Source organism: Aptenodytes forsteri, unplaced genomic scaffold, assembly GCF_000699145.1.
Source record: "Aptenodytes forsteri isolate BGI_AS27 unplaced genomic scaffold, ASM69914v1 Scaffold195, whole genome shotgun sequence".
In the NCBI taxonomy this organism is placed as follows: Eukaryota; Metazoa; Chordata; class Aves; order Sphenisciformes; family Spheniscidae; genus Aptenodytes; species Aptenodytes forsteri.
In genome coordinates, this window is record NW_008795317.1 from 674,372 (window position 1) to 684,410 (window position 10,039).

Here is a 10,039-nt window from a genome sequence, read left to right on the forward strand (position 1 = left end):
CCGCAGAAGGATCGCGGGGTGGTTTAGTATTCAGTTCTGCCTAAACTGCTCCTGGGGGTTGGGGGTTTTTTGAGGGGGGGGAAGGCAATTCAGCCCAATATTGCACATTTTCTGCCGTAAAATAGAAACACGAAAAAAGAACACTTTTTCTAAGTATTTTCTAACGCTGATCACTGAATGCAAATGCCAACAGCGAAGGCTTAAGGATTTTAAAGCTGCCGTGAACTTCCCTGGGTGCCCGTGACTGGTTTCCAAACGCTTCCTCCGGTGTTCCCCTCCCTGCCCCCCCCCCGCCCTGAGGGGGGGCGGCGGGTTTTCCGTCAGAGTCTGGGAATTACTGATCTGATTATTATTCCACCTAATTAAACATCTTGTCTCTCATAATCATTCTGAGAATATTTACTCAAGCACTGTTCTCTAATCATATTTAGGAAATTGAGTTAAACAAATCTTCCTTGATAAGTTAAACAGCTCACCAATCAGCTTGCAAGAGCTCTAATTATAAATAAATATGGTGCAACAAACGCACTAGCACATTGTTATAAAACCTCTAAACTAGCTCCAGAAAAAAATGACAAGCCATCAAGTTGATGGAACTGATCCACTATAAATACCTCTTAACAAATGACAATTAAAAAAAACAAGCTAGAAAATTCCATGATGAACTTCATGCACTCTTAGAGATGACTGTGCAGGTGTTACTGAGAGGAGAGCACAGAACAGCAGAGGAGCAGGAACTAGTGGAAGAGTGGAAAACCCCTAACATAGTACTGGCAAATAATTCATGAAAGCAGACGACCAGTCTGAACTGAAGGGGATCTCCCACTTGGGGGTTAAGGCTCAAATGTTCTGTAAGAAATAAATACTCATATGTTATATTCAATAAGCGTTTCTCATTTGACAGTAACAAATGTTACTTAATTGTAGAAGTTGAAAGAGTTTTCAGTTACTGCAGATGCTATTATAGTGGGACCACTGATGGACAGGGAGCACTAGCATTTAAACTACTGCATCATGATGATGCATTCCCTGAAGCCTCAGGGAAGGCTTCAGCAAAACAGCTTTAACTTCCAAGATCAGTGGCGTATTTTTCAGACGGGGAAAAATGGGTAGAGACAGCCTTCAGGGTTCTTACAAGGCATGAAAAATGAAAATCAGCTGGTGTGTGCAGAGCTTTTAAGATGCAGTCTGATGAATGCCTGGATAGCTGAGGCTAAAAAAAAAAGGAACCTGACCACCGTTGTAAACTTAAATATGAGAGAACACTCATTCTGAAGGCTATTTCTAAGAATGGTCAGATTTGTACTGGGTTTCTGTTGATAATGATTTACAAATGAATTCTTTCATATTTGGCATCCTTTACTTGATTATTGCAGCAATTAACTACTTACCATGAAAGATAAAAGGACTCATGAAGAGTACAGAAACTTGCTTTTTCTTTTGCCATGTCAACCTTATTTTGCACAGTAGCTTCATAAGTAGTATATATATTAGTTATCAGAAGTAAGTGTAAGATACAAAAATGTTAGTAAATGTAAGATTGAAGTATAAGATACAAGAATACGGTCAACTACTCTGAACAAATAATAACAAGTTATAAAGGGTGTTAATAGCAACCATCAGTTTGCCTAACACTTGTAATTATTTTTATTACTCTCTGCTGGCTAGAATTCTTGAGGTCTTTCTAAGAGGCTCTCAAAATACCCTGATTTGAAGCACCCCATGATTTTGAGCAGAGAAAACTACCTCAGCCTTGTGAAGTGGCTTTTCTCTGTCCTTGAAATTCTATTCAATTCTTACCAAATGTTAAAAATCACAGTTTACGTTTTCTCACCTGCATTCCTTACTATATTTTTTGGTAAAGGGCCAGAACAGTAAGTAGAATACAAAAACCATTAAAGGTTGAATTAATATTACTGCAGCTTATGTCAGAGCACACAATGGAACAAAATCAGAAGGGAAAGAAAGGGAAAGAGCTGCTGATGGGAAAATCCCACTCTGCTTGGACACTACAAGGAGCAGAATCCAGATGGAGCTTTTCCCCCATATTCTTCCTTGCCAGACTTGGAATCCGTCAGGTAAAGCCTATTTCATGTATCTATATATATACACACACATATGTACACACATCAAAGAGCACCTGAGGAGCTGGAGCAATCACATTCACCCAGAGAAAGAGAGAAATGGGCCAGGCGCTCTGCATCTGACGTGATTCTAGCTTCCCAGCTGAGGCACTAGACAGGCAGAAGCTCTGCCAGGCTGGGGGTGAAAAAGAAAGCTGGAATATTTCCCTTAGCCTCACCTAAACCCCACCCTGTACTAAGTGATGCCTCTTGCCTCTGGAAAACAAAATTCTCCATCTCTGCTAATGCAAATAGGTAACTGAGAAGGTGGCAGTTTAGGCGTTAGTACTGGAGTTGCAAGGTTGAGTCTGCGCTAATAAAGCCCAGTGAGCTACTGTTGTAAAGTACAACATTTGATTGCTTATATACCCTTGGATTTCCTATCCTTCATACAGTTGCATTTCTCCACAGAACCCATACCTTGTCCAGCGAACAGAACAAATGTAGAGGAGAGTGCCATTAGGATGCATAGAGAACCTTACACCTTAGATTTCTTAACTGTCTAGCCTTACGCTCTTAAAAAAAAGTTGAAGTGACCTGCACAATCTTTTTTACAGTTCGTTAACAAAATCAGAGACCACAGCGTATCACAAATTCTAAACTGTAACTTTGTTCCCAAAGGAAACAGGGCGTTTCTCTAGTGAGTATTACAGTATTTCTTATCTACTTAAGGGAAACTGCTACTGAAGTGCTCATATTGACTGGGCTCAACTGGATGAACGTATTAGTGGATAAAATACCTACAGCTGCTCTATTGTTTGGTGATCAGATTGTCTAGTGTAGCCTATTAAACACCAGTGGGTAGGTTTCCTAATACTGAGAGGTGACTGAGGTTACCTGGCTCGTCTAAGGTGACAGAGTGAATCACATGCAGGTGCTGGACAGGAACCCATGGGTGCTCCGTGGCAGTTTAAAACACCTCGAGGCAATGTTGCCACATTCCCACCCTCCCTCCTGTCCCCCACCTGCATGCTGCCACTGCTCCCTTATGACAACCTCTGTGCTGATCTGAACTGCCAGTGAGATGGTTAAACTGGTAAGGGGTATTATACTAGGCAAAGACCTTTCTGGTAACATCAGCTTTTATACAGCTTGGGTCTCCAAACTGCTGCACTGTGGGGTCAGATAAATGCCTGACCCAGCTCAACAGATGGAACGGGGATGTGCAGGAGAGAGTGGACAGGACTGTGGCAACACCAGCTTAGATCAGTTAAAACATTATGTAACAAGACCCTAAGTCCCCGTGCTCTAATCCCTAACACCTATCTGTCGTAAATGATAGTAAGAAACCTTCCCACAGTAGATGCATTCTTGTGTTTTATAACTTGTGTGTTTTACAAGGATAAAACTATCTTACGGCTTCTGCTTTCATTTAAGCGTCTCTTACATATTAAGTGCAATTACTCTGAATAATTTTCATCACAGGAAAATATTCTCTGACCTTTGCATGCAGTGTAGCATTATTGTGATTTTTAATAATCTACAAACTTCTGCAGAAGTGTTAACCTCTGAATTTAAAGCTGCTGAGCAGTTACACAGATAGACTCATTACCGTAAACAATAGTAAAATTATTTAACAATATAAAGGATTGAAAACAAGGGGGGTGGGGGGTGTTAGTTGTTTAACACTTGTTAGTATATTGGTAGGGTGGAAGAAGAAAGCAAACATATAAAAAATGTTTGTTATTTAAGTGCACACATACTGTCTTGACCTGAAGAACTGTGAATGGTTTGCAGCTATAGCAATGGTTACAGCAGTGAAAAGGTATTTATGTCTTTCCTTCCTGTTCTAAAAACATTATTTTTAAACAGTGTGAATATAGCCATTAGCATAATGCTTAAAGAATTAATGTGCAGTGAAGAAAATGATAAATAATTACAGCAATTGCATTATAATATGACACATCAAGTCCATATCGTCTAGGGCTTCAAATTACCAGTTAGTGAACTGTAAATAAAATTGGAACTCTTTTTTTTTCTTAATGGTAAATTCCCTCTCTTTATAGTTCTGCTGCCAGCTAGAAATGGCCATACCAAGCAAATCTTTCACACTACCAATATTAACACCAAAAAATACATTCATGGTACTATCAAATACTGCTATATCTTATGGGCAAGGAGTTATCAGGTTTCAGGGAGCATGTGATAAAATGGGAACCTATTTCCTTTATGGCCTACTCCTCCCTGACCTTCACGCGTCCATAGCTTGCATCTCCTTTGGCCCCCATTGTTGTTAGGATTGTACTCTTAACTGTACACAGGTACATCTACTCTGAGTATCATTCTGTTCAAGCAAGAGAGAAAAGTGGTTAAGACATAAGTGCACTACATATAACTAAAAGGCATATGTATTTCGTAGCCACCTCTGCCTCTTTCCATCTTTACCACCAACTTTTTTTTAAATGGGGCATGTAGAAAATACCCGCTGGTGAGTTACGTTACCCCCTTTTTCTTGTTAGGGCTCTCTAGATCTGTTTTTTCTTTGGTTTACATTCAGTAATTTCTTCCCTCTATCACCTTTAACTCTTTCATTAACTTTTTTTTTAACTACTTTTTAATTTCTCTTTTCCTCAAAGGCCAACTCTCACAGTACTACGTGGCCGTCATCTGCACGATTGCCTTCAAAAGTCTGAGTTTTGCTTCTTTGTTGACCTCTCTATTCTAAGTTCTTGATCGTTTATCACGGCTGCCCTTGCTGTGCCTAATCTCCATTTGAATGTTCCTATGAACTACCTGAATTAAAGCCCTGAGCTCATACTTTGTTTCTCTTTTGTTATGGCCCACATATATATATATATTATATATTAATCTTAATAGTCAGTGAAATAATTAAGAACATCACCTACATCATTCATGACAAACTAATCAAATTACTTATTAGCCTCTACCTATCTTATGGCTGTCTCTAAAATCTTCCAGTGTTTCTCTGTTAAAAGGTTGAATAGATAAGACAAAAGTACGCCTCCTTATCTTACACACATCATAACCACCTCAACATTACTTCTGCCATTTTTACAGGCAAGTTCTAGAGTGAGTTTTCAGTCACCCAACTAATTGCAGTGGGAAACCCATCTCAAACAGCCATAGTTTATGAACCACTAACTGAAATGATCCAATAGAATAAAAAAATATTCAAGGAGAAAACAACTACATTCTACATCTTAATGTCTTTGGTGATCACTTGATCTCCTCACCTCTTCCAAGTCTAAATTCCAACAGTTTTATTGGTATTTCTCATACCATTTTTGTATTAGTCCTTTCCAGGAAAATGTTTGTGTGTATTTTAAATCTTTCCAGGGTATCTAGTGTATCATGCAAATGATACTCAGCATGGAAAATAATCAATATTTATATATACCTCTCAGCATTCCCAAATTGCTCTAACTCAGAGCAAGTTTCCTGTTCATTTTGACCAAAAGTAAGAATGAGAATCAGGGCTCTTTTAGAAACAATATACAGACTTCAAAAAGCTGAGGTACATCTAGCTGAGGTTTTCTTTTACAGTGCACTTCACTGTTAATTTCAGAAAGTCTTAAAATTCAGAGTTTCACAGTACTCTCATATCCAAGCATGGTCTTACACCCCTTTCACAGAGATAAGCAAACTTTAATGGCTCAATTCAAGTTACACAAGTTTGTGACTGTCCCAAAACCACATTTTAGATTATAACATTAGCTCTTTGCTTTCTCAAGAAACCATTTATCTCTAAGAGGCAACAAAATATTTTCAGCTGGGTGCCCACAGTGAGACACTTAAATCCATGCTGAGATGCATAAAGATTATGATTATCAGAAGTGAGCAGCCGCTAAAATACCTACAAATCAGTGGTGTATGCTGACTTCTAGGCATGCTGCTAAATTAACTTCTGTTAAAAGCTAGTGAATTTTTTTTGCTCAGGAGTCCATTGTTTTCAGAAATCTGGAGACTTAATGCCCATGCTAAATGATACATTTAAAAGTATCCAAATTGATAATCCATGAAAACTGGAAAAATGTTACTCATTCTGTCGTTAGATGATTCTAGCTTGGACAGCAGTAACAGTTGCATGGAAAGGTATATTGCTCGTCTAAATCCCATTCGGAGTTTTTACAACCGTGGAATCAAATGCTAAAAGGTTTTTCATTTTACAACTCTTACTGAAGACCTGAAAAGAGGCACAGGTATTAAGTCAGTCCTCGGGCAGAATACAACTCTAAGCAAACTAGAATATTCAACACAGCATAGTTTATTTGCACAGATAATCAACCAAGACTTTTTCTGGTCTACAAAACTGGGTGCTGGCTTACTTGTGATAAGCCGTAGAGTACTGTAACATGTTAGCTCATGCTTGGTGGCAACAGGTTTGTTTTCCAAGATTGTGTAATCCAAATTCCTTTTCTAAGAGATGATTTTGAGAAGCACTATTAAATGGAATAATTAATGACAGCACAGAATACTAGAGAAGTAAACCTTTTATTTTTGCTTGTGGTAAGCTTCAAACATTAAAAGTATCAATTTATATAGAACAAGTATGATTTTAGGAATGGGAATTTCTGCTAGTGCACTAAGTTTTGCTTATGTTACCATCAGGTCAGTGTACCCAGCTGTAGCACATGACAGAGATTTTAGGAACACAGTTAGGGTCACATTTACAATACAAATCGGGAATGTGTTGCAACTGCATTCTTTGATTTGATTGTAATGTAGATGACTGTAAGGCTAATTAAACATCATCTACTGTTCACAGGAGAAACCACCAGCTGTTGCTTAAGCACAGTTTAAAGACAGTTTTATGTGAAACAGGTTATGACACGGTTTCACCAACCAACAAGGACTGAGATTTTTCCATGTTATAACAAGACTCTAGAATTACTTTAGCCTTGGTTTAAACACCTTCAAAATATGTTTAATACAGGTCTTGCTAGCAAGGTGCTAAGACACTTCAAAATTCATTGCACATAGCTTCAGATAACACTGACATAATAAATGTCTCCTGTATTTTGACCCAGATAAAATCAGTTTTCCTCTGCTGATAGTTAACCGTCTGGTCAAGCTGAATGGTGTTGGGCTTTATTTTCACAAGGGTTTTGAGACAACATTCAGGTCTGTCAAATCCACAATTTGGAAGAAAAAAAAAAAAAGTCTCTCTCCTATATAGTGCTTTCATCTGCAAATCAAAAAGCACCTTTTTAAGATCACTATCATTATCTCAATTTTCAGAGAAGAAAACTAAGACACAGGGATGTGCTGCAACATGCCCAAGATCAGACTGAAGACTGGTAGCTAAGGGAACTGAGGTACAGTCCTATTCAATAAGTTATTTCCCATCTACTCTACTATTTTGTAGAGCATCTTAATATAATAATCCTGATGAAATTGTAGAAGGAACCAGTATAAAAATTAACTTACACCAGAGCAGAGAGAATATTTTGGAGGTAAACTTTATAAATCATTACAGCAAGTCAATAAAGTCTCCAAATATAATTTAGAGTTGTCACCTTTTCAGGAAAAAAAAAAAAATTGCTGTAACATGATTCCCTAGCAGCATAGAAAGATAATACATAATCCATCCTACATATGATTGATAGAAGATTAACCATCAAAGTTTTCTGGACAAATTTGAACCAGCACAGGAGTTTGGAACCAAATCAATGATTTATATCATTTTAACATCCCATTTTTGAAACAGCGTGAGGAACATCTAGTCTAGTTTTATTATTTTATGAAACCACTCCCCAGGTAGCAGGTAGGAACTGTTGGTTTTAATCCCAGGGTTGTATACTCCTGAGAGCTCTTGGGGAACAAAGATGTATGTAAAGATTCCAGGCTTCAATGGTCCTAGAAAGCGGTAGTAGCACCAACACAACAGATTTCCTTATGGAAGACTCTTTGCAGTAACTGGCTATAATCTCTGGGAAGCTTGGTATTACCAAAGCACCTACTGCTACAATCTCTGAGAGTCTAATACAGGCATTAATCACTGCATTAAGTAATCTCATGAAAAAGTAATGATCTTCACCATTCCCAGTTTCAGGAGCTTCTCTTGGTTGGGTAAGTTTGAAATACATTTCATTTTGCAGAGTTTGTTGAGCTGACCTTTTAGTAAAAGCTCTTGCTGACAAGTAGTCTGATTTTATTTTTTCTAGCTGGTTTTATTTCTTCTAGGGGACCCCGTCCTGCGGGTAACCAATACATAAAATCTCCCCTCCAAATCTTCCCACCTGTCAGCATGTTTATGCACCTTGCAACATTACTTCATTTGCAGTTAAGGTCATTAAGTAAGTTTACTCCAAATGCAGAAAGACCTATGAAAGTGACTGGCTGCAAACCAGGAATTCCACTGAAAGACTTAAGGTAGCCAGCACACCACCTTGAGGCACAGATGCAAAAGTCAATATTTATTGTCTTAAAAACAACATCCTCACACCTGCCCCAGCACGGGGAGAACCTGAGAGGAACCAACAAGTTAAACCCTAGTTTTGATGCGTGCTACCCTCTCATGCAACTTTCCACTCAGTAGGGGAAAGCTGTATTCTGGCATAAAGCTGAAGTGTATAACTTCAGAGCACAGCGGCTCTATGATCCATCTTATCATCTCATTCTGACACCTGATGTTTCTTCCAGATTGTTACTCAAAGCTCTGTACCTACACGTGGTCAAGTATAATTCAAGCTAACATCTTAAATGGTGTCGCTTCTTAGTGCCTCAGTGTAGCCATATGCAAAATGGGGGTAATGACTTACTTTGTTAAGGTGTGGTGTTTGTAAAATGTTTGAGAGTCTCAGATGAAAAGGACTTTCCTTGCAAAATGTAATTATAATATTATTATGCCAGAGGTAAGGCATAGGCCTGTGATTCCATATACAGTATTTAAATACAATTACTTATCTATCAAAATCAAGAATCTGTGCTATTTCTCCCTCCCTCAGCTCCTGATCCTCTTACCATTAACAATCTGAGTAATCCTGACTCCAACGAATCTGCTCACGTACTCCTTCAGTAAGGTGTACAAGTGGCAAAAAAGCACAGCAACTCGAAAATAGTATCAATTCTCATTTATCGCTATTTTTCATGATTTCCCCTGTTTGTAAGAGTCCTTAAGTACTGTTGTCACAGTTTTAGAGGGATACCTCCCTTTGACGTTTCTGTAGGTGCCCACTGGTACCGGGAGTATTTGTATACACTTTTTGGAATGTGGATAATTTTAAATATATGTGGTCTAAGGCAAAAATAATTTTGCAAATTGTCCATCTGCTATGACACACAAGAGCATCTACACACCACTTCTAATACTCACACCGTTCTTAAGCCTACTTGGTCTGGTGCAATCCATTCAACACCTCTTGGTAGCCCCAACCTTCCTGACGGTACCCATTGCTTCCTACAGCGTGGTGCGCTCTCTGCCCCTTCTCTCTCTTACAGCAGACACCAGAAGGGATTTCCCACATCTGCCAAGCACCAACCGCCGCATTTCAAACCATCTTCAGGCTTTCTCCCGCTTGCTTTCCAGCAAGGCACGTGCGTGACGGCGGCACCATGGGTGTTTTTCCATCACCTCCCCTGCAGCAGCCCTCTGCGCAGCTGGAGGAGCAGGGATAACCACCCTTCTAGGAGCGAGGGTCACACAGCGAGCGGGAGACCGAAAGGGCTGAAATGGGAAAAGCAGGAGGAGTGAAGATAGGGCGGGCAGGAGAAGAAGCGATGCCGTAACGCAAGACCGAGGGAGATGAATAGGGGGTTACGGAAGGGCAGAAGAGGGGCAACAGGGAAGCAGGGTGGCACCCCGCCGACGTGCAGGAGGGCTGGAAGGGGGAAGGCAGGAGCTTCAAGGCCCACGCGTGCAAAGCCTGCCTTAGCGCCGCTCCCCGCTCACCCCTTCCCGCCCCGAGCCCTTCTGGGGGTGCTCGCCCCGCCCGGGGCTACCGCAGCGCCTCCCT